The sequence below is a fragment of the Lutra lutra genome, chromosome 11 (assembly GCF_902655055.1).
Source record: "Lutra lutra chromosome 11, mLutLut1.2, whole genome shotgun sequence".
Classification (NCBI taxonomy): Eukaryota; Metazoa; Chordata; class Mammalia; order Carnivora; family Mustelidae; genus Lutra; species Lutra lutra.
The window spans coordinates 28,758,160-28,783,660 of record NC_062288.1 but is presented as its reverse complement, the minus strand read 5'-3'; the positions used below and the strand labels follow the sequence as shown (position 1 = coordinate 28,783,660).

Sequence of the window (25,501 nt, the reverse complement as noted above, 5' to 3'; positions counted from 1 at the left end):
GGTTAAGCATCTGCCTTCAGCTCAGGTCATATTCTTAGAGTTCTGGGATCGAGCCCCACATTGGACTCCTTGCCCAGCAGAGAGTCTGCTTCTCCTTCTGCTACTCCCCCCATTTGTGCACACTCTTTCTCTCTGTCTCTCATATAAATAAAACCTTAAAAAAAATTTACTTCTTGATTCAGTATAATGTAATTCTGAAAGAAAATAGAAAAATCTACTTTGCTTACAACAGGTGAGTAGAGAATGAGACGGCATTATGGTGTTACTGAATACATCATTGTGGTGTTGAAGTCTTCTCAAGGCTTTTAGATGTTTTAGGCTCACTGTTTTCCAATCATCTAAATACAGATATCCCCATTAATGTAAATCATACTTGTTGACAAAAAAGACAATATTCATTTTATTGTCATGCACAGTGATTGTATACTTGTAAATTTGTGAAATTTTACCATACATAATAACCTGTGATAGCTGGTCTATACAAATATAATCCTTACAAAACCTTATGAAGTAAATACGATCTTCCTTGGGGTTTTTTGCCGTTTTATTTTGTTTTTTAGTTTTTGATGAAGAAAAATAAAGACAGGTTGCAAATAAGTAGCAAAACTGCCACACCCATTATGGATGTAGGTTTGAATTTTCAAACATGTTTAAAAGCATTTCTGCTTGGAATGGCTAAAATGAACATGTCAGGAAACAACAGATGTTGGTGAGGATGTGAAGAAAGGGAAACCCTCCTACACTGTTGGTGGGAATGCAAGCTGGTGCAGCCACTCTGGAAAACAGTACAGAAGTTGCTCAAAAAGTTGAAAATAGAGCTACCCTACGACCCAGCAATCACACTACTGGGTATTTACCCTAAAGATACAAATGTAGTGATCCAGTGGGACATGTGCACCCGAATGTTTATAGCAACAATGTCCACAATAGCCAAACTATGGAAAAAACCTACATGTTCATCAACAGATGAATGGATAAAGAAGACGTGATATAGATAGATAGATAGATAGATAGATAGATAGATAGATAGATATGCACAATGGAATACTATGCAGCCATCAAAAGAAACAAAATCTTGCCATTTGCAACGATGTGGATGGAACTAGAGGGTATGATGCTAAGTGAAATAAGTCAGTCAGAGAAAGACAATTATCATATTATCTCTCTGATCTGAGGAATTTGAGGGGCAGGGCAGGGAGTTGTGGAGGGTAGGGAGGGAAAAAATGAAACAAGATGGGATCAGGAGGGAGACAAACCTTAAGAGACTCTCAATCTCACAAAACAAACTGAGGGTTGCTTGGGGGTTGGGGGTAGGGATAGGGTGGCTGGGTGATGGACACTGGGGAGGGTATGTGATATGGTGAGTGCTGTGAAATATGTGAAAATAAGCCTGATGATTCACAGACCTGTACCCCTGAGCCAAATAATACATTATATGTTAATATAAAAAATAAAAGCATTTCTGCTTGGCTTGAGTATTCACCAGAAACATAATTTTTACCCAAGAGAATCAATGTGTGCAAGAAAAGTTTTGTTCTTGACCAATAAATGTATTAACACCTAAAAGAATAGATTAAACTGAAAAAAATATCATATGTTTGAGAAATTCCATGTTAACCTGACTTTTATCTTTGGTCAGACCAAGGTTTTTCTCAGCAAATGGGAAAGCCCCCAAAGTTACTGAAATAACTTGAAAAAGGAGTAGAACAATTCCAAAAGCAGTTCTACCTTAATTGCTTGTCATTTTCCTGTCTAAAACAATATTCTTCACTTCATTCTTGGTTACTCAGTACATACTGAGAAGGGACTTGATATCATCAGAAGCCACAGGAGCTGGTCTAAGGAAAGAGTTGACCCTTGGCTCAGACTCCTGGAAATAATCTGAGGTGGTGCTGAGCTGGGAAAGCACCTAGAACAGCAAAGACGATTAGATGTCTGTGTTTGTATAAAGCATTCTTTTGCATTTAAACAGAACTTGGAGGCATTTCAAAAAAATGAATGAAAATACAAACAACTGAGTTTGTAAGAAAATTAGAAGAAAGAAACTGGGAGGAAAACTTGTCTCAGACAAGTTTTGGGAGACTGAATACAGTGTTATCCTAGATGCTGGGGTTCACAGGAAGAAAAGAACACATTGGGGAAGTACAATGAAAAAAGGGCTAGCATTGCCCTTCCTGACAAAGGAATGGTTGTTGGGCACAAGCTTGCCATTTTTGGTATTCACGACTTCTATATCTTTACTGATTGGTGTGTGTGTGTGTGTCTCTGAATCAGCAATATGTCCCTGAGAGATGAGTTCAGATCTGTTACTCTGGACATGGGCTTTTACATTTCTCATTGGAAAAGTGGATATTTTCACTTTCTTTTCTTTTTTTTTTTTAAGATTTTTTTATTTATTTGTCAGAGAGAGAGGGAGAGAGAGCGAGCACAGGCAGACAGAATGCAGGCAGAGGCAGAGGGAGAAGCAGGCTCCCCACCAAGCGAGGAGCCCGATGTGGGACTCGATCCCAGGACGCTGGGATCATGACCTGAGCCGAAGGCAGCTGCTTAACCAACTGAGCCACCCAGGCGTCCCTATTTTCACTTTCTTTATTTTGAAACTATGCTTCTTTGTTGCAGGCAAATTTTAAAATATTCCATCTATTGAACTGAATATTTTATCATATTTGGTGAACCTCTTTAAGTGGTGCTTTTGATTTTTTTTGTCAGTTATTAATCAAGGCATACCACCTTTTTTTTAATTTGATATTTAAAGATCATCTTATTATATATATATATATATATATATACACATATATATATATACTCACACATATATACATAAACACATGCATATCTTTGCCTCCTTTTGTTTTCAACATTCTTCTGTCTTTCTCCTTCCTCTGTTACTGTTTTTCTTCTGTTCCAAGAAGCAAGGGTAAGTATTTCAGTATATCCCCTGTAGGGGGCTACTGTCCTGCCCACCTTAGCCTTGGCTTTATCTCCTGCCCCTACACTGAGTCAATTAAAATGTATGTCCCTGCCTCAGCAATAGGCTGATGTCCCCAGGGTGTTATTTTATCTCACAGAATTCAAACTTCCCAGTCTTTTCTGGCCTCAGAGGTTTCTCATTTTTCCCATGACTTACTTACTTACTTTATTTTTTATTTATTTGTTTGCTTGCTTTAGCTTTGCCACATTGGAAGCTTTGCTATAAATATCTGGAATGCCATGTTAGTTAGCATTTAAATAATGTAATAAAGCTCTTCTTAAAAATTAAATGGGGAAGATACAATGTCATCATATTTTAGAGTTTTAGGATACTGTTACCACCTTGTTTATTATTACTACTCCCAGAAAAGTTCTCTTCTAAGTTTCTCTTCCTTCTGTTTATCCTCCATTTGATGGTGACACACTATCTCTCTCTGTCTATCAAAACTTATGGATTCTTATTCCTAGCCTACATGATATATTATTATGAGATTGCCATCTATTTCCTTCTCTTTCCTATATTCATACTCTAGGTAGACACATAAGTTATTGGCTGTTTACTATGATACAAGCACTGTGGTTGGTTGGAACTGAGGTATTAAGGTAACTAAGACACATTTCCTGTAGTCAAGGCCAAAGTATATTTTGGGAAATAATAAGTGAAAATGAACCATGCCAGTACAGTGAGATTCATGAAAATAAATATATGTGAATGCACCAAGGTTGGTATGATTCATTATGTTTGTGAAACTTGGAAAGGCCTAAAAGAAGAAGTATCAGGTAAAGAGATTTTTAAAGCATGATTAGGGCTTCTCAGTCAGAACAGAGCACTAAAGCAATCTAGCCACGATGATTAAATTATCCATATATATATATATATATATATATATATATATATATACTTGACTGAGATATGTTAAGATTTTGGATAAACTGTAAATACATTTTGGAATAACTGGGACAGGCAGCTAACAGAGAGATGTTAGAAGATAAAATTAGACATACTGACAAGAGCCAGATTATTAAAAGCCTTCTTTAGAACAGTAAGGAAAGAGAAAGCATTGCAAGACTTTATGTAAGATAATATTACTAGTTTTCTTTTAAATTAGATAACTGTGTAATCAAGATGACAAGTTTTGAGGTTGTTGTGCAAGTGTAATGAAAAGCAGTTGAGGGTCACCTCGGTGGTGCAGTCAGTTAACTCTTGGTGTCAGCTCAGTTCATTATCTCTTGGTCATGAGATTGAGCCCTGTGTTGGGCTCCACACTCAGTGTGGAGTCTGCTTGAGATTCTCTCTCTCCCTCTCCCTCTGCCCTACTTGTGTACCCTCTCTCTCTCTCTTTCAACTAAATAAATAAATCATGAAAAAAGGGGAGAGAGAGAAGTTGAGACACCGGACCAAGGCAATGACAGTAGGAACAGAAGAACAAGGTAAGATATATTAGAGAGTAAAATCAGAAGATCATGGTGACTGATTAGGTAAAAATATTGGGAGAGACAAGAGCTAATGTAAGTGAAAGGACATGGTTGACTTTGACACTTCAAGATTATTATGTGAATTAGAGAAAAGTATAGATAAAAGAGAAGTGCTTTATTTGAGATAATAATGAATTTAAATTTGCCCTGTTGAAGGTGAGGATGTGTATATGGATGTGTCTCCAAAGCAGAAAGAAATACGAGTTTTGCAGTTTGGAAAAGGGTTACTGGTCAGAGATACTCATTTGGAAAATATCAGAATATCCATAATAGTTGAAGCTATGATAATGAGGTAAAATATCATTTTCAAAAATGATTAGACTGAAAAGAAAAGAGACTCAGGGGTAAAACTTTGATAAAGAGTGAGGGTACAAAGAGGTGATCTAGTCAACAAAGCTGTTGGGGGAGGGAAGAGCAGGTCATAGACCTGTGAAGCAAGAGTTCAGTGAGAACTCTAGGATGGAAAACAGAGGGGAAATTTCAAGTAGGAATTTTGGTTGATCAACAGTGACAGGGATAAAAATGATGTGGTATGTACAGGCCATGGAATATTACTCAGCCATCAAAAAGAATGAAATCTTGCCATTTGTGACAACATGGAAGGACCTAGAGGGTATGCTAAGTGAAGTAAGTGAGACAGTGAAATACAAATGCCATACAATTTCACTTATATGTGGAATCTAAACAAAACAAAACAAAACAAATGATATGAACAGAAACAGACTCTTCTAAATACAGAGAACAAACTGGTGGTTTCCAAAGGGGTGGTGGGCTGGGTGAAAGAGGTAAAAGGGATTAAGAGATACAAATGTCCAGTTATAAAATGAGTAAGTCTCAGAGATGAAAAATACAGCATAAGGAATGTAGCCAATAATATTATGATAACATTGTATGGTGACAGTCGGCAACCACACTTACCATGGTGAGCAGTGAATAATGTATAGAGTTATGGAATCCCTATGTTGTACACCTGAAACTAACAAAACATTGCATGTCAACTATACTTTGTATATTTCTTTAAAATGAATGTTAAATGCCAGAGATTTGAAATAAGGTGATCTTAATGTCCTACTTAGGGCATTCTGTCCACTACAGAGAACTGAGTGTTCAGTGAGGGTAAGATTGGAGATAGTCCGAGTTGACTCCTCTTCTAAGAAAGTTGGCTATAAGGAGAAATGGAGAATGGTTCATAACAAGAGGGGAATGTGGAGAATGGGGAAGTTGTTCTTTCCTGCCTTTGTTTTTTCTTTTTCTTTTCATAAGATCATAAAACTGACCATGTTTGTTGACTGGAAAGAAAAGAACCAAAGAAATGTGAAAGAGAGGAGACATAACAGAGAAAGGAGTTGATATGAGTTCATTTTATGGGTATACTTTAGGGACCAGAGACCAACAGTTTTATATTGCAAAACTCAAGGTAAATTTTTATTTTTTTGTCTCAGTGCTATAGGAAACCTTTAATGAAGTATTATCATTGATATAATCCTAGAAATATAGGACTTGAAGACATTGAAAAATTATAAGAGGCTGCAAGTCTCCATTATGATAGTCAGCAGAAAGCAATAAATATTTTAAAGAGAATCCATCTGGGAAATCAAATTCTGCTGATTGATATACTGAACTTAATCAGCAACCCAATATTAAATTCTGTTGATAAGGAGAATGGAAGAAAAAAAGGTATGTTTATGAGAGCCTAGTAACTGCTATTTCACTAACTATGTGCAAAAGGAAAACTACTTGTAGGGAGTATTCTGATGAGTTCTGTTTGTGATTTTAGTAATATTAAGCTTAAAAAAATGCTTTACAGTTGTCCAGAGCCAACAAATATTTGAATTATTTGGCTTTATTATTAAGTGAAAATGCTACTGCTCAAAAGGAAATTAGAAAAAATATAACTTTTTTTTGCCGCATTTAATACAGAATACTAAAGCAACTTTATAATGATCTCCATGTTTGCCCAGCCTTTTTTTAGTATGAGTCCCTGTACTGCTGGTTAAAAACAATCCCTCAAAAAGTGGTATGAAAGATAATCTCAAGTAAGTACAAAAGTAAGTTACATACAACACATGCACTATATTATAAAAGTCAGACTCCTGGAAGAAACACCTGGTACACTCAAAATAGGTAATTTTGAGAAAAGTTTAATAAAAGGACAGTTTACAAAGGTGTGGGCAGGGTGTAGGGAAATCACAAAGGATAGTGCTATGTTCTAGGCCTTTAATAGAAGATGCTATTACCAACCAAAGGACTGAAGGAGGGAGGGAGAAGGAGGAAGTGTTTATACTACATGGAAAAAAAAAAAAAAAGAGAGTAAGCATGCAGCCAGATCATGGAATCCTTGAAGGAGAAAGCAAGGGAAATAAACATGGGACCTTCCTCTCTATCCTTTTCTTCACTCATTCTCTTCTCATGCTGGTAATCTCCATTGGCAAATCCCAGATAAAAATCAAAAGATAATAAAGCCAGTTGATTGAGTTTATACCTATACTATTAAACTCCCTGGGCACAAAAAGGAAAAGTTAAGATAGAGGATTCAGAGGCAAATAGAAGATACCTAGCACATATGTAGTTTATTTTTAACACGAATAATGATACAGCATTTTATTAAAAGGAAGATTCTTAATAACCCTAATAAATGCTAAATAAATAACTGAATAATATCAGGTCAATGGGGTATCCTTGCAGCCTTTTTAAGGTCCCCAGATTTTGGCCCAGCACTGGTTAAAATTATTTCTGTTTTCTCTCTAGTAAAATGGTCACTGTACTGCACAGTCCCCAACCAGATGACTCAAGCCTTTACTCCTGGCTTAAGAAGCTCATGCTAGGGCGCCTGGGTGGCTCAGTGGGTTAAGCCGCTGCCTTCGGCTCAGGTCATGATCTCAGGGTCCTGGGATTGAGGCCCGCATCGGGCTCTCTGCTCAGCAGGGAGCCTGCTTCCCTCTCTCTCTCTCTCTCTGCCTGCCTCTCCGTCTACTTGTGATCCCTCTCTGTCAAATAAATAAATAAAATCTTTAAAAAAATAAAAAAAAAGAAGCTCATGCTAGCCCATTGTACTCTGCCATCACCTTATTTTAGAGCACATCTATGCTGCCATATTTTTGCATCCCACCAATGTCAGCCGTATCTTGCTTTCCATACAGGTAGAACAGTTCTAATCAAAGCATTACAGGAGCATTTTTAGGTTTTAATTGAGTTTTTCTCTGTTTCATTATCTGTTCACTTTTTTTTACCAATCTCCTGCAAGCTTTCACCTCCCGTGCACGTGTGCGTGCATGTGCGCGCGCGCGCGCGCGCGCGCACACACACACACACACACACACACACACACACACACACACACACACACACACACACACAATCACCAGCTAGCCCCCAGTAGCTAAGAAAGAGGAAATTACTCAGTGATGAGAAGTTCAAGCTGGGCAGAGGGGCAAGTTTCTACAGTCTGGTAGTGGAATTACTTTGCTTAAACAGGGTTTTTTAATTCCATGCAATTCGTATCACACAGGTGGTCCCAGTCAGTAAAGAAATAATCCACTCCCCTAGGCATCAGGACTAATACTTTTAAATAGAATGCATATGAGGATGCTTATGCAGTTATTGGAAAAACATTCATAACTATAGGAGTCCTGTTTTCAAGACTAAGATTAATCTAATAATAAAGTGGCTTTGATTTACCAGAGTTCAAGCAAATAAATTGAGGAGATGGATAGAATGACTTTTCCAGTCAGCCGTTTCATTTAAATGCATTTTTTCAACGATCACACAAGACACACTTACTTAAACATACATATATTTTTTAGTTTTGCTGTTGTTTCAAGAAATGAGATGCCAAAGAAATGCTTGTTGTATCCAAGTTAGGAACACAAATCTTGCCTGCCTTGAGATTGAAAATATTCTAATGAACACTTTGATCTCTCTTGAGAAAGACTTCATACAGTAACCACTTGTATATTTTTTTTGTTCTGTTGATTCATATATATATATATATATGAATCTCCCAACTGAACAGAGAAAACTGGTTTTCTGCCAACACCTGTCTAAATTGTAACCTATGCAGTTCATTTTAAAGCACTCACTCATTTATCATTCACAAATTAACCTTGTACAGGAGAGCTGCTCTCATTTCCATTGTATTTCTGTCCTCCAAAGAATGAAACTCAAGCATTAAACAAATAATAAGAGTTGAATCTGGGAGGCAAATTTAATGCAAAGAAGATTTTTAATTTCTATAATTATAGACTTTAATAATTAACTATAAATCCTCATTTCTCAGTGCCACAGTTATTAGGAATAGAATGGTAATTTGTACTAGATGTTTTTAAGGACCTTATGCCAAAATCATGTTGCTTTCTTTTAGCTTCAACTATTGGTTTTTGGAAACTGGGAATCAGAGTTTATTATACAACATAGTACTGAAATACTGTACAGAATGATTTTAAGTGTTTGCCTCTTTATTTTTTAATTGGAATATGATATTACCACCATGGTATTGGCTATAAATCTTTGCCCAACTCTGGGGTGGCACTTTAAAAATCACACCTATCTTAAATAATAGTAATATTTCAAAAAATCTGTGTTACTCTAGTAGGCAGCAAGCTGCACTGAGAAAGTTATAGATGTGATTTTTAGTGTATGAACACTTATTCTTGTAAGATGTGCCTTGTAACTTTATGGCAGACAAATTTTTGAAGTGCTTTGAAAATTCTATGGAACATTTGCAAGTCTGGTTCTCCCAGCGCCCCCCCCCCACCTTTTTTTGTAGAGCTTTATGGGCTCGGCTTGTACATTTAAAGGCATTTTCTTTAAAGACTTTCTTATAGGGAAGTCCATGGCAAATGTGTGATTTCTGACACCTTTCCTATTCCCAACAGCACCATTCTGAATTTATGTTCCCTGTCCTGAATCCTGTTCCCTAGGGATAGAGACAACGGAATGTCTCATTTAATAGTTCATTTCTGATTTGCCACCCCTTGAATACTGAACACTCTTACGCACTTGGAGAGGTATCATTTCACCTTAGATTCACTCCGAGGTGATTTAGTGTCTTTCCAAATGCCCTTGCGCAATTAAAATCTACCTTATACACAGTATGTATATTGCAACTGAATAAGAAGATACATTTCTATATGGCTTTCAGTCAGGCTCTCAGGGGAAATTTACCACATAGCCAACTAATAAATAATAATGTTTAAACTTGGCATCCACCACTGTTTAAGTGCTTCTCAGAAATTAGCTCATTAATCTTCATGCGGCTGCTTGTAAAGAAGACAGCAAGTTATCTTCTTCTTCCCACTCTCTACTATTATACCACTCCACTGGCCTAGAATTCTATACTCTATACTCTTGTGCCCGCGTCCCGATGGGCAGGTTCCTTGGGTGTTTCTCCAAAGAGCAGGGCACACAGGGCTTGAGAGTCTCTGTGTTCCTTTTCCTGATAGGACCAGGGAGTTCACACCAGCCCTCAGATTTCTGTTTCACTGGTGAAGTGCATGATCAGAGCAGGCAAAGGCGCTGAGTATACTGCACGAGCTGACTCATTGAAACCGATCTCTCTGGTTTATAAACAGGGCCTCACTTCTCGTAAAGGAAGCCCTGGCAACCTCTTCTGCATTCATTCTTTGCTGGTCGTAAAGGGGATATTCCACTAATGGTAGAACAACAGACCTTTAGAATCTGCGTTGTTACCAAGTTACGGGGCTCAAAAGGAATAAACTTGTATTTTGTTGGTTTAAGAATTTTGCATAAGTTTGTTTAAGAATTTTTAATTTCTTACCACAACTCTGGATGTGTTATTCTTGGTTCCCAGAAGAAAAACCTGTGGCTTGTCGAGATCAAGCACAGTGTGTGAGATACGCTGAAACATTCAGCTAAGTGCTCTTCTGTCATACAGAGCTCTGATCACAACCAGATCTGCTGATCATGGTTCATCTCTCTTTAGAGTCTGCATGATGCTTTTCTAGGATTATATTTCAATCTGAAACTGAGAAGGACAAAATACAAAAGTTGTTTATTGACTGTAAATCAGAAAAATTGGAATTTTTCAAGCATAATAAATACCATTTTAAAATATTTCCCATTTGTCGTACAAGGATTCTCTTCTCATTCTATACTTCCTCATTCCTCTCTTCCCCAATTTTCTTCCTTCTACTGACTTAGACTTCCAGTACATACACCTGAGTAGAATATAAAGCAGGCTCAACTTATTTTCATAATAGGAATTGGCCAATTACTTTTTTACGTGCAGTATCGAAGGCTCACAATCCCCAAACATTCACAGATTCGAGGGGAAACCAATGACTCAATTAACTTCTACTTGAGTAGTTACCAGCTGTTGGGAAAAGATCTGTGTACTAAGGGAGGCATCATTCAATTGCAGAGTGACAAATGAATAAGCATGAAGTCACATCCACCTCCCAGTGAGTGATGTGACAACAAATATTATTTATTTCATTAGTGGTACTTGAAAGAGTGCTCAAGGTGTCCTAAATCTCTCTTTCTCTCTCTCTCTTTCAGTACTCACACAGGCTGTAAGAAAAAACTAGACTGGAATGGCCTCTGTCTTGTTTAATGGATTGTATATAGTTCATAACGTATATTTTCATGGGAATGTTTTAGCTTTGTGTCAATGCTCATTCATCATGGTGTTGTTTGTTTTTTAAAACCTAAATAGAGCAAAAGATTAAGTGACCTTTTACTCCCTGGTATATTTACCGTACAATTTCTTATAAATAATTAAATCTGGAGAATTTGAGGGGTTGTAAAAAAACACCTAAAATCCTTTGTGTCACACAGAAAATAAAATTCGTATGGCAATATTCGAAATTTTTTCTTGATTTTTCTATAACTTACAAAGCAGAAATATTTGATTATTTGTAGAACTCATGTCTTTTGAGTTAAATCTTTGACTAGAAAAAACATGAATAATTGATTTAAGGGAATCACTTATCTCATAGGTCACTTTTATGTTTTCTATCCTTCAGTTAAATTAATCATCTTTAAATTAATGTTAAAAATAGAACATGAAGAACAGAAAGTAAATATTGTCTTCAAGTGAATGATTGAGTGAAAGATGAGGGAAAATGCAAGCGAAAATTATAATCCATTTTATTTATGCTTAATATTTGAAAAATGTAGTTGTGATAAAATATTCCATTATCCCCTTTTAATTTTTGACATATTTCTATAGAAGCCTTTTAATATATTTCTTGGCTATGTACTTTTATTCACATATTGGTTCTCATTTTTGGCAAGATTTCATTCTATAATTAACCTTATATATACCTGGATATTTATTCCAATAGAAGCATGTAATACAAGTCTCAGGTTTTTTACTGGTGATCCCTGCAACTGGGTTCAGTTAAGATAAGATTTCTATTTTATTTCTAAACTATGATATCATCTTATCTTTCCTAAAGTTCATGATATCTGAAATTCTCTAGATGTCATGTTAATTTTATTATCTTTATTCCGCATATTGGTTTCATATGTTGAAGGCTTAGCTTTTCACATAGATATAAAGTATTTCCCTTCAGAGCCTATATCATGTCCTTTTTAAAATCCCCATTCCACAGGCTAACCCTTGCATACAGAAACACATTGTATGTTGAGTTGAATTTTGAAACCTAAGTAACTTAAATTTTAGGTGTTGGTGATACAATTATCTGTAATCCCATCAAATGAGCTTACTTTCCTTTAAAATAGGAAAGAATCATGACAGTTGGAAACATTATTGGTAAGATTTGAGCTCTATCAGGATTAACCTCTGTATTAATCACAAAGGGACAGTTTCCAGACCAATGTAACACATTGGGCAAGTATACACACACAGACACGCACCTCCCTAAGCATAGAAAGGTGACAAACCAGTCGTAATACTCTGATGGTTTTTCTTCCTATCCCATTTCTGAAAATATTCAGTGAAGCTTCCTGTGACCACGGCAGTCTCCTTACTGTCAGCATTCCTTCTCCTCTTCCCTGTCTTCCGTTCTCAACCTTTCAGTGAATGTATAGATCTCTTCTCAGTCTATACCTGCTTCCTCTGTTGCCAGGATGAAGGAGTCTGCTATAAAATATTTGTTGCATGATGTGTCAAGATTCCGTTAGGATAAGAAAATGTTCTATTCAGAACCATTTTCAACTAAGGCGATATGTGTCTGTGGCAGAAGAGCCATCTGAGAAACTTACTGAAAAAAGAGATGATTATGCCTCATACCTCTGGACCCTGAATCAGAAAGTGCAGAATGACTTCCTGTATATTCATATGTTGAACAAGCTTCCCCTGTCATAACAATGCACAGCCAGTTGGGAGAACCATTGCCCTAGCCCAGGTGTCACACATGGTAGGTATTATGTGCTTAAAGGATGATTTAATGGGCAAATGAATGAGGCCAAAAAATATCAATTTAGAACCAATAAACCTTTCTATACTGAAACTAAATATAATGCATTTTTGAAAAATAACTGATGACTATGTGAAATTTGTACACATATTCTTTGGGAAAGTCTCTCCTAGGCTCACAGTTAATAACAAGTTTTGAAACAAAAATAAAACTAATTCTTTGTAGGTTGCTTTGTCAGCAGCTGTCATTTCCAAGCCTCTTAGTTGTGCCAAATTGCTAAAGGCAGTATGAGATTTTAATTGTTTTGGGTTTTTTTCTGCCATATTTTCTGCTCATTATATTACAACTGATGGAGTGTCCTGCTTGAATCTCTTCTGATGTGTCCTCCATATTTTATTTTGTTATGTATAAGAAGGGTCTTGGTGGCCTGGTTTGTATCTATTTGTCTTTGATGATCTGCCCTTCTACTTTATCAGTAAATATAAGAAGATGGAAATATGATGTGATGTTCATAGTTTAGAGGCTATGGTTAGTGTCTCAAATATAAAACATCCTTTATACATCTCAGTTTAATTTTTGTTTGATTGTCTTATCATTGAAGAGCATAGAACCTAAATATCAGAAACAATGATAACTTAGTTTTTTTTAATATAAATCTTGTTATCTTGAATTCTTGACAGGAAGGACTAGATTGTATAGTAAATATAATATTCTAGAGAATCATATCATCATGGCAGAGCTTAATGGTATTGGTATATATGATAAAGCCAAGCTTCTAGAGGAAGTGCCATGGCTAGTTCCCCAAGTACATTTGGGGAATGATAGTTGCCATTCTTAGAACTTTCATAGCATCTCTATACATTTCAGCGTCCATTCAGAAAAGTTCATACCGGGGCTCCTGGGTGGTTCAGTGGGTTAAAGCCTCCACCTTCAGCTCAGGTCATTATCCCAGGGTCCTGGGATCAAGCCCTGCATCGGGCTCTCTGCTCAGCAGGGAGCCTACTTCCTCCTCTCTCTCTCTCTCTGCCTGCCTATCTGCTTACTTGTTATCTGTCAAATAAATAAATAAATAAATAAAATCTTCAAAAAAGAAAAAGTTCATACTTTTCATACTATACTGAGGACTAGTTCTAGAGACCTTCTATCAAACATCTTTACTTCCTATTCCTTGCTAGGCCCTGCATAATCAATTCATTTTATTAGGGAATGAGGTAAGAATCTAGCATTCTAACAGGCAACAAAAAATAATTATTGTAACATCTTTACCGAAAGTCCTTTAACTTTTCACTAAAGATCATCTTAATCAGATATCACCCTCATTGGTTTATCAGTCTTCCGTTAGTGATGCAGAGCCATTACTAGAACCCAAGGGGAGAGAATTATGTACATTCAAACTCTTTAAGTGGAGCATTGAGTGCTTTCTGGGTCCTCTATACCAACATTTTTTTACAAATAGTTCCTTTGTAAGGAAGTCCTGTTCAAAATATCTTATTTTGCATGCACCATCAATTTGATGTTAGGATCCTAAGACAGGAAACCATGACATAAACAGAATTGAAGACAGGTGAGCCCAGAGTACTATGATAGGGAGGTTAACTATAAAAAATAATTTTACTTCACCACTTAGAGTTGATTTTTCTAAATTACAAAAAATTAAAGGAACAAGTCATAGGAAAGTAAGAGCATACCAAATGTCACAATTATATTTCTATATAATGTTTAAATCTCTAAATATCACCAATGCCTCATTTCTTTTTTTTTCGCCTTATGTCTTTTTTAGAAATGACATTAAACTAAGAAATTAAATTCATTTCCACTATTTAATGATGACTGACTGAGCAGTGTAAACTTAAATTCAATGACTTCATGAAGACCACAAAATAATTAACAGTTTTGAAGTTTTCAGTACTGTTTGATACTTCTTTTTTTTTTTAAGATTTTTATTTATTTATTTGACAGACAGAGATCACAAGTAGGCAGAGAGAGAGAGGAAGAAGCAAAGCAGGCTCCCTGCTGAGCAGAGAGCCCGATGCGGGGTTCGATCCCAGGACTCTGAGATCATGACCTGAGCTGAAGGCAGAGGCTTTAATCCACCAAGCCACCCTGGCACCCCTCAGTTTGATACTTCTAAAAATATCTAGGAGTTAACAAGTATTGTCTCAAATTTATAAAGTGTTAAATGACTCCCTCTTTAATGTTAAGCAATTTTTCTTGGATAATTTTATCTCTGGTATACACCATTTTGTATGTGAAAGCAAGAGAACTAGTAATTACTTGTTAATGATCCTTAACCTATCTGAATGCAGAAGGCATGATCATATATGCACATAATGGAGTTTGCTAGGTCTAAGAATTCTAATTGTCTTCATTTAACTCTCTAGAGTAGAATAATAGATATAATTTAGTTGCTGGGGTATAACTCCTTTTTTATGATGACGCTTCTTTAACTTTCTACTCATCTCTTCAAATGCACGTCTAGGAATCATACCATAAATGTTCCAAACTATGGGAATTTTGAATGGCAAAAATTTAAAAATAGGCTTTAGTTAAGAACTATAAAATGATCCTCGTGTAGTCTGAGATGGGCCAGAATCAGTATATTAGTCATTTTAGACTTAAAAATGATGCTGTAATCAAAAACCTGAAATCCCAAAAGACTTACATCTTTTTTTTTTTTAAAGATTTTATTTATTTATTTGTTAGAGAGAGAGAGAGAGCATGAGCACAGGCAGACAGAGTGGCAGGCAGAGGCAGAGGGAGAAGCAGGCTCCCCGCTGAGCAAGGAGCCCGATGCGGGACTCGATCCCAGGACGCCGGGATCATGACCTGAGCCGAAGGCAGCCGCTTAACCAACTGAGCCACCCAGGCATCCCAAGACTTACATCTTGTTCATTTTATATCTTTTTGCGAGATGCCTCAAACTCTGTTGTGAGTCTTCTACACTTGGGTTACAAGTTGAAGGAGCAGCCACATCTGAGACAGGGTTGAGGGAGAGGTGATAGAACCAGAGGATGGTTCTCACAGCTCCTGTTCAGATGGTGCGGCAGGATTTCTCATTTTGCAGCGGCCAAAACAAATCAAATGACTAAGCCGAATTTCAGTGGGGTAGGCAATTATGATCTTGCCATAGGGAGAGTCAGCACATGATTAGATACCATACCTCAGTTTACTTTTCGAAAATATTTTTTCCTGTTGGTATCCTGAAATATGCAATTTATCTAAAAGTCTGTCATACAACCCAACATTTAAGGACATTTTTTCCAAATAAAAGTTATATTAAATTATATATAGAATGACACCTGGAATTGTTTATAAAAATATGAAAGTTGCTTAATTGACATTGTGTGAGAAAAATGTTTTCTTCGTAATCTGACATAGGAAAAAAAGCTTTCTTATATTTCTCAACTTCATAAATATATATACACCTATCTGACCTTATTTTAATGATGAACAACCTTTATAGAAATGTATTAACACTCTGGGAAAAAAAAAAGAGAGAGAGATCTGACATTCCTCTTCTAAAATGTTCAATTATTATTATAGGATGGCACAAGTATTTTTAACAACAAAAACAACATGCATAGATGGAGGCACTAACTTCAAATAAAAATATGTAACTACTTCAGATTAAGGATTAGCATAAATTTGCCTATAAACATCATTTTCCTGTTTTAGAGATAAAACCAAAATTATATCATATGAATTTATAGAAAGCATCATATTTTTCATCATTCTCATTTCTCTAAGATTGAATTTAAATTTCTTTTTGAGATGTTTCCCTCAAGAAAATTTACTGTCTAAAAAACATATTTTCTTCACTTTCCATCATCAGTAGATACATATTCATCATCATTTAAATATTCTTTTATTATTAACCACTGCAGGTTTTCTATAAAATCCTCAGCAAATTTCAAAGTCCTTTATAAAAATAACATTTACAATATTTTTAGTATTTTTAATTTTAGGCTATTTGTGTAGCACTTATAAATGGGAAATATTTTGAAGGTGTTTCTATAGTAGTAACTGGCTATCGGTACGTATGGAAATTAGACGTTCCATTCAAAATTATAAAATTAGGTGTAACTTTATTCATATCTCTCCTTCTTACTTGCAAGAGGAATGGGTGCCTAAAAAGAATAAAGGACAGATCTAAGCTCCCAGGGGAAGATATTTTTAAAAAGAGATTTTAAACCTTGGGTCCTTTGACTTCTTCCTTATTCTCTCCATCCCTTCCTTCTCTGCCTCCTTCCTCATCTACTCCTCCCTCTCTCCCTCTTCTTTTTAAAATGTAACCCATTTAAACACCATAGCGCATGGTACAGCTAGCAAGCAATATTAAACATGAAATTTAGAATGGGAGCTGAATTTTTACACACTTGATTTTTTTACAAGCATGTTCATTACCATAAAAGTAGACAGCCCTGTAATTTAGAAATAATAATTTTGTTCCCTTTTAATGACAGGAGACAAAGCACATCTCAACGCCTCAACAACATATATTTGAGAGTGCACTTTTTATTGCTAATTTCTCCTAATCTGGAAATATTTTGGTATTTTTAAATTATTAGAGAGGAGAAAATTATAGTACAAATGAGTTAATTAATTTTTGCTTGAAATACTTATGAATGAAATCTAAATTCTTGTCTATCAAATAGAGGCATTCGTTTCATTGAATTGAATATTGGTTTCAGGAGAATATGGAATACACACTGAAAACACATTACAGCTGTGCCAATCTTTTTGCAATTATTTTGAATAGTTGGCTATTTGCCCCATTTGACAGTTTGTGAACATGGTGAATAATTTAGCATTCATGCTGCTGCTGTTTTGGCACAATTAACATGAGTCGCATATCCGCTGTTATTCAAACTGATTGCAATATGGGGGGAAGAGAATCACTACCTTAATGTTCATTTCTTTGTATTCTATTTTTCTAAAAATGACTTGCAAGACAATGCTAAATAAAGCACAATGAAGACCACTTGTATAATGACCTAAAAGCCAGTGAGGACATCCCTTTTTATTAAATTCCTGATACCAATTTAGATCTGGTATCTAATTTTAGAATTTTCTTGGAGAGCCTGTCAACTGGACGTCCATGTATTCCAAGCATGTGCAAAATATTTATGGACCTCTGTGCAAAGCCAAAGACTGCCATGTCATTATGTATATTATCGTCCATTTGTCATTCTGCCTAACATGACTCAGAGGCAATGACTGTTACACAATTTCTTTCTTATTCTCAGTGGCATAATTTGAATTTAGTCTTCTGTTGTGTTGTTTTAATCTGACCAAAAAAGTCAGCATAATTTAAGCTCGAGATGGGGTCAGGTTTGGACGAAATACTTTAAAAATATATTTGCCATAGATTCTTAATATCTTAATACAAACAGCTACTTTACCAACTGCCTTTTTACCTTATAAGAAAGTCTGAAAAGCAGATTGTTTTTTACTGCTGGAGGAATCTCTTTTAAATACAGAATAAAACGATCATCATCCGTATTTGTTCAATGAATGGGTATTAATGTTTAGGAGTTCATCTATAGATTTAAGGTAATAATAATAATATTTTTTAAAAACTGACACCACAGTCTTCTCTTAGCTCTGTTGTAAAAGATTGCATGTTTTCTATGTGGCATAGAAAAACATACTTGTTTAAGAATGAATGAAAAATAAATATTTTCCACAGTTGTAGTTCTGGATGTGTTAAGAATTCCTTCATTGAGGGGCACCTGGGTGGCTCAGTCATTTAAGCATGAGACTCTTGATTTCAGCTCAAGTCATGATCTCAGAGTCGGGACATGGAGCCCCGAGTCAAGTTCTGCTCTGGCTGTGGAGCCTGTTTAGGATTCTTTCTCTCTCTCTTCCTCTGCCTTTCCCCCAACACCTCCTCACCCTCCCACCCCCCCAACCCCCTTGCTCATTCATGCTTTCCTCTCAAAAAAAGATTTTTTTTTTAATTTAAAAAAAGAATTCATTCATTTAGTAAATATTTAGTTACAATATTTAGTTACAACAGGGCACCCTGTTGAGGACATAGCCTACTGCATCTGTTTGCATGATTTTCATGTGTTCGGTCCACCTCCTCTTTTCAGAAGATGAAAGTCCAGGAGAGATTTATTTAAGTGCTGTGCACTGCCGTGAGTTGGCTGTGGGTCTTTCTTCTTGGTGCCTCCATGTCTGTCGTCGCTCCTAGTGATTTGCACATTTCAGTTTAATCTGTTTGTGTCCTGAGAGTTATGTGATATTTTAGAGGTGATTTTGCATCATGACTTCAGGGCACTGGGTTAATTTAATGTTGGCTTCATACACTCTGTTTCATTTCCCAACTCTTCAGATCCTGCCTGGAGCCCTTATTTCTTGCCACCTCGTGCGATCAGGGGAAATGTTACCACCAATCCTGTAATTACCTTGAATATCCAGAAAGTGAAATATTTAAAATCCAGAGTGATTTCTCATTGTCCCCTTTATTCTGCAGTTTTCACCAAAAATGTCTGCCTTCTTCCATCATCAGTCATACATGGCAACTTTCAAAAAAAAGCCTTTGTTGAGTACCTAGTGTATGCTTACTGCTTAGTTTACAAGGCAAAGAAGGTGTAACGTTTCCCTGTGAAGGAAGGAAGGAAGGTGATCCTTACACAAATCATTACAATATATTTTGAGATTCCATTATAGACACAAAGAGCAGAGAGTGTCAGGAATCCAGAAATGGGCAGAGACAACTGTGTAGAGTTTTAGGGAAGGGTTCAAAAACAAGACGACATTATTGAGATGGTTCATAAAGGATGGGAAGGAATTTAGTCACTAGACTATCTTGGGGTTTCTTATAAAAAGAAGCAGATTTTGCTAGTTGTTATATCAAACGCCCCTCTACAGTTCTCATGCCTATACACACTGTAAGCTTTCCATACTTTGTATATAATTGGTATTCCTTTATCTGTACCTGCCATTCTTGACACAATTCTTAGGAACTTCCATTTAGGAAAAATGAGGCATAAGGGCAGCACACACAAGAAGTGTGCTGTTATAATATTAGAAGAGAATGCCATAAAATTAGTTCAATTAGATAACAATCTCAAGTGGTTGTGAGTGCAGCTAAATGTCCTGTAAGAAAACAATTCCTGATATTTGTATTAATGGTATCAGACTCAGGATTATATAATGAAATAATTAAGATAAGCATAATAAACTAATGATGCCTTTCAAACTAGAATTAAATTCTATTTTGTCTCTTTCCTCAGAATTAAGTGTACGGTGGAAAAAGGAAATAATTGATAAAAGGAAAAACTCATAGAAAATCTATCTTTAACTAAAATAATACCATCCCCAAATTATGTTTTTCTTCAAATAATACATGTATGAGTTTGTGTGGAAGGAAAAAGGGACCTTCAAAAAGAATGAAGAAAACAATGAAATAAAACACTGAACAAATGCTTTATTACTGTTATTTATATGGTTGTTAATTGCACTTCTTATTTTAATGACACTTAAAGGGGACCTTAGTAAACAGGCACACATAGACACATGTATGTTTATAACAGAATGCAAAGAGAACACACAAAATAGAAAGGCGCAGGTACTCTCCAGAAGCTGGAAAGTAGAAAAAGCTGATTACTTCATGTGAGCATTAAATATCATTTTAAATTTTTCATCAGCAAAGGTTAAAAGGAAATACGTTTCTATAGAATGATAAACGAGTATATCAGTTCTTTATTAGAGAAAAACTTCTTTTGGCACTAAATTCTGGGAGGAATTTATTCTGTGTATTATTATTTGAGATGTTGATTAATATAATGAATAGTCGTTTTCCAGACATTGGAAGAGTATATTTTGTAAGATCATTCATTTTATCAGTCTACAGTAAAAGCTAAGGGCATAATATTATTATACTGTGGATCAGTGAGTCAATTTCTGTGTGAAACCTGCTCTTGAAACCTGTTTTTAACACTTGGGGGAAAAATGAAGAAATAAATTGAAGTCATTTGGAAGAAAAGAGATTTAATTTCCCCAATGTGGTGACGGTAAAGGAAAATTGTGTGCTCTCAGTTGTTTCCATCTTCCGAGTAGATGTTTCAATACTTGTGAATTCAAAACTCTAGGGTGGTAAAGAGTTTTTAAATCTCATTTCATATTTGAGAAAGAGAGTAAGTTAGTTAGCCTAAATCAGCTGATAACTAACTCATTATTTCCCTTGTAGTTGGTCTTCCCCAAACACTCTGTAATTCAGATTCTGTGCCCCCCACCAACTCTGTTTTTGCCCAGTGCAGGGCTGATTTTTCATCCTACCACGTCCCTCTCCCATATTTGGCTGACCTTCTTAAAAGTTTCTACCTGGATGTCCTTTCCTGGTTATCTGTCCCTTTTTCCTGTTTGGGGTTCTTCTCCTTTGCCCGTTCCTTACTGCCATCCAAGTTCTCAGTCAGTCCTCAGCTGACTTTTTCTCTCTACATTGATCCTGTGTTCCACATATATCCCTGTCTTTGTGTCTGGCATTTGAGCTTTACACTAATTTACCACGCTGATAATGTGTACATAAAACAATCCTCTTGAGATCATCAGGTTCACAATTGAACCCTCTTGTCTTTCCTCAGGCATATCCGTTCCTCTTCTTTAACTTGAATCAGTTAATGGCTCTATCCATCCTTCCCATGGTCATGGCAACTACTGTAAATAATTGTATTATTTATAAAAAATATAAGAACTGCATAGGAATTGTGAAATTCCACTTTTCCATTCTTTCCTTTATCAAACCTTCCCTGTGGACTAGCATGCCTCCTTTGTATTTACCTGGTTGACTTCTCTCTCCTATCCATAATCTACTACCATAATTCCATGCCTTGTCACCTCTGGTGTTGACTGTTAAAATAGAAACCTACCTTGCTTTTCTACCTTCCTGCTAGTTGCTAGTAATTATCTCCTTATACAGCAACCAGGCTCATTTATCTAAAATGCACATCTGGGGCGCCTGGGTGGCTCAGTGGGTTAAAGCCTCTGCCTTCGGCTCAGGTCATGATCCCAGGGTCCTGGGATGGAGCCCCACATTGCTCTCTGCTCAGCAGAGAACCTGCTTCCTCCTCTCTCTCTGCCTGCCTCTCTGCCTACTTGTGAACTCTGTCAAATAAATAAATAAATAAATCTTTAAAAAATAAAATAAAATAAAATGCAAATCCACCTATGTCTTTCTCCTCTATAAAGTCCTTCTGTGTCTTGTCATCACCTATATTAGAACTGCAGGTGTGACTCTATAGACCACCTCTGATTTGGCCCCTGCCGATTTCTCTTCCCTCTCCTCTTTACAATTTACACCCTGTTAATGGCAAAATTGCTCCCATTTCCTGTACTCACACATGCTCTCTCCTGTTATGTGACTTTGTACTTTGGCTGAAGCCCTTGCACGACCTCCTCATCTTTCTTCACCTGCTCTCACTCATCATTTAAGACCCAGCTCCGGCACCATCTCCCACAGACGCCTCTGTAGAATTCTCATCGGGCTAAATGCCTATCCTCTGTGCTACGGGAACAATTAGCATGTATTTTCTTTTCATGTCACTTTCCTTTTATTAGAATAGGACCTCTTCAGAGGCAGAAATCACAATTTTTGTCTTTCCCTTAGCAACTACCTGGAAATGAGTGATAAAGATCCATTGAAATAAGTCGAATAAAAATCATCGATAGAGCTGTTGGTCCTTCCTATCAAATGCATATCTCAGTGTAACAAAAATGAGAGGAAGGCAAATTGAACATGTGCATTTTTGTCTCTATTAACCCTTTCTGGGGAAGAAATTTTACTTATTAATTATCCTAAAATGATAGGAATAATAAACACTCTCTAGAAACTGCTTCGACCAAACTTTTCTGCATCATAACAAATACGTTTAACATCAGAATCATAGATTTCTACTTCCTGGACTAGAACAGAAGGTATATTATAAATTTGTTTTATTTAATAGATTGATATGTTGATATTGGGGCTATTATAAGTATTTCGAATATTTTAACAACAGTAGTAAATAATAGTTTTTACATTCTAATCCCCAAGTGAAATTACAATTTTAAGTGGAGCGGCAATATGAATCATTAAATTCTTGCTTCTAAAATAATTAAATATTGCTAATTTTTAAATGATAAATTTCACACTGTGGTTTGGAAATACAGTTTAGAATACAGTATTTTAGGCAGTAGAAGGAACCAAAGATAGAGTATATCTAATCCAGCTAACTCATTTATAGAGAAGGATATTGAAACCCCAAGAAATTCATTATCTAACAGTATAGGATTGGTTAGTATCCAAGCTGGAAATAGGACTCACGTTGAGTTTCTCCCATCAAATGTACTGCCTGCCTCCTTACTTAGTCTTTAGCAATACAATCCATGTATTTGGATCAAATATGAGACAGCACCCACCCATTGCTTCCATCATACACACCCCACCATGTAGAGTAGTTAAATAATGGAAACTTTTTATTGTTGTCACTCTTACTTGGACCACTGAGAAACGTGAAAGACTTATTCCTGAAATTAATGGAATCAGTGAATTGTTAGAGACCATTCATTTCTGCTTACAATTTTATTACAGATTTTTTCCCAGTATATGTAACAAAATGGAGATCCAAAAAGTGACATTTCATGTCCAGGAAACATGAAATAAAACACTCAGAAGAAAAAGAAATGTAAAGTGCAAATATTAGTAACAAAGAAAATAATTTTCTCAATATTTAAAATTTAATCAGTGCATGTAGGTCACTAGCCCATCACTTGTAAAACAACATACTGTTTAGATATTGAACACTATTTTTAGAGAATTGAATATACATGGTATCCATTTCCTGTAATGAGACTCAGGTGATAGTATTTACCTTTAGACCAATTTACAATGCACTAAGCTAGAACCTGCAGTTTTCTATATCCTAAGAGTCTGATTTCTGAAAATAGCCTTTATCACTTTTTCCAAGACTGAAATCTGAGAGTAATTCTTCAGAATAAGGAAGTAGGTCAAAGCCAACTGTTCCACTTGTTTCAAGATGCCAGAAATCACACGAGTTTGTATTATTCGAGAAAGAAGAAAAATATTTTATTACATATCATTGAAAACTATGTCAGACTAGCTAAATGCTTTAAAACGACAAGAGTAATTATTTTTCATCTATGTTTTAAAGTTTATAATTAAATGGCATCTAGGAGACTGTTGGTGTATATTTCTATAAGGCTAGTGTTAACATTGCCGTTTCAACTCGATTGTAGAATTTTGTGGTAGGAAATGTGTTCATTTGTTTTTGAATTCTTACAATCTTCACACAGTTCCTGGAACAGAAGTTTAAAAAATGTTTGTTGGAGTATATTTAATGTGTGTGTGTATATGTGTTCATCTATACGTATATATGTGCACGTACATACACACATATGTACAGATGTACATATACACGCATGCACATAAAAGTACATAAGGCTAAAATGTATTATAATCTGTGGAAAAAAGATATTCACTTAATTCAGGTCCCTCACTATCTCACCATTTTAAGGTCCTTGTTATCGACACAGTCTTTTTCTCTTGTGGCAGCGTTGTTTCAGTGTAGAGCATTTGAAGGGAAACCTGCCTCCCTCACCAACAGCCTCACCAACCTCAGGGGAAAAGGGTGACACGTTTTTCCCACATCTACTTCCACAGGAAGAAGACTTACCCCTTAAATGTTATAACACCTGATATTTAGCTTATAGGTCAAAGAACTGGGCAAAACGAAAGCCATTTCTGTCAAACCTATACCTAATGAAATTCTATTATTTAAGGATATTTCATCACCCTACTACAAAATACTTTGCTACATATCCCAAATGAGAACACAGTAATTCCTTCAGTTAAATATAGTTTTTAAAACATAACAATTTTTGCTTTTTTTTTTATTTTTTAAATAAGCAACTGGTCATTGTTTTTCACACCAATCTTCCTGGGCTCAGGAATATGTGAAAATCTTTGAGTCTGTTTTTGACAGAATGGGCAGAGTTCTTCTGAAGACCTTCAGGTTTCTTTCAATGCCTGTTTTTGCTGTTCATCTGAAAATAACGGTTTTGACAGGCAGCTTTGTCTCTGCTACCAACCCCATCCTGCATCTCCATGACAATAGTCAGGAAGTCATTCACTTACATTTATGGGGGACCCATTGTGTGAAAGGAATTGCACTAGGAACTTAACAGGAAACAGTCCATGTGAGTCTCACCATTGAAATGTCCTGTAATTAAAGTGGTATTAAAGGCAAATATATTCATGATATGTGCACTTAACTGACAGAATGAATACTTACAAATATGCTCGAAACACAACACATACATAGAAAGATTTAATTCATAATGCAGCGTAATGGTGGTTGTGGTGACTTACAGTTACAATAAATTATTTTTTAAGACTTTGTAGAGATTTTACTATAAAGAGGGCACTAACCAAATTACAGATAGAAGAAACTAGGGAAGGGAATACTTAACTATAATACTAATGCTTACTATAATATTACTCCTGGAAAAGGGTTTCTTGCCCATTTTTTACAACATCCAGTCACTCATTTTCATAGTTGAAAGGACGACAGAAAGTATCACAAAGCTTATTTAATGAAAACACATAGAAAAAAACAGAAAAAGAATAGCCATCAAGGAAAACCTTTAGAGTAAATAAAAAGGGCATCTTCTGTGTGCAATGAACTAAGTTCTTTTTTAAATTCACAATG

At 35.9% G+C, this 25,501-nt stretch overlaps 1 protein-coding gene across 4 annotated transcripts in view; it reads left to right on the top strand.

Moving 5' to 3' along the window:
- The window catches only part of SEMA3A (semaphorin 3A), a 469,586-nt gene that overhangs the window by 218,128 nt on the left and 225,957 nt on the right, over positions 1–25,501 (top strand). The window contains exon 1 of one of the 4 annotated variants that reach the window (XM_047695669.1): positions 19,801–19,811. The exons of the other annotated variants lie outside the window; for them this stretch is intronic. The gene's annotated coding sequence lies outside the window, so the exon portion shown is untranslated. Of the gene's footprint in view, positions 1–19,800; positions 19,812–25,501 lie in introns of those variants that run through there. 4 annotated transcript variants of the gene reach the window in all.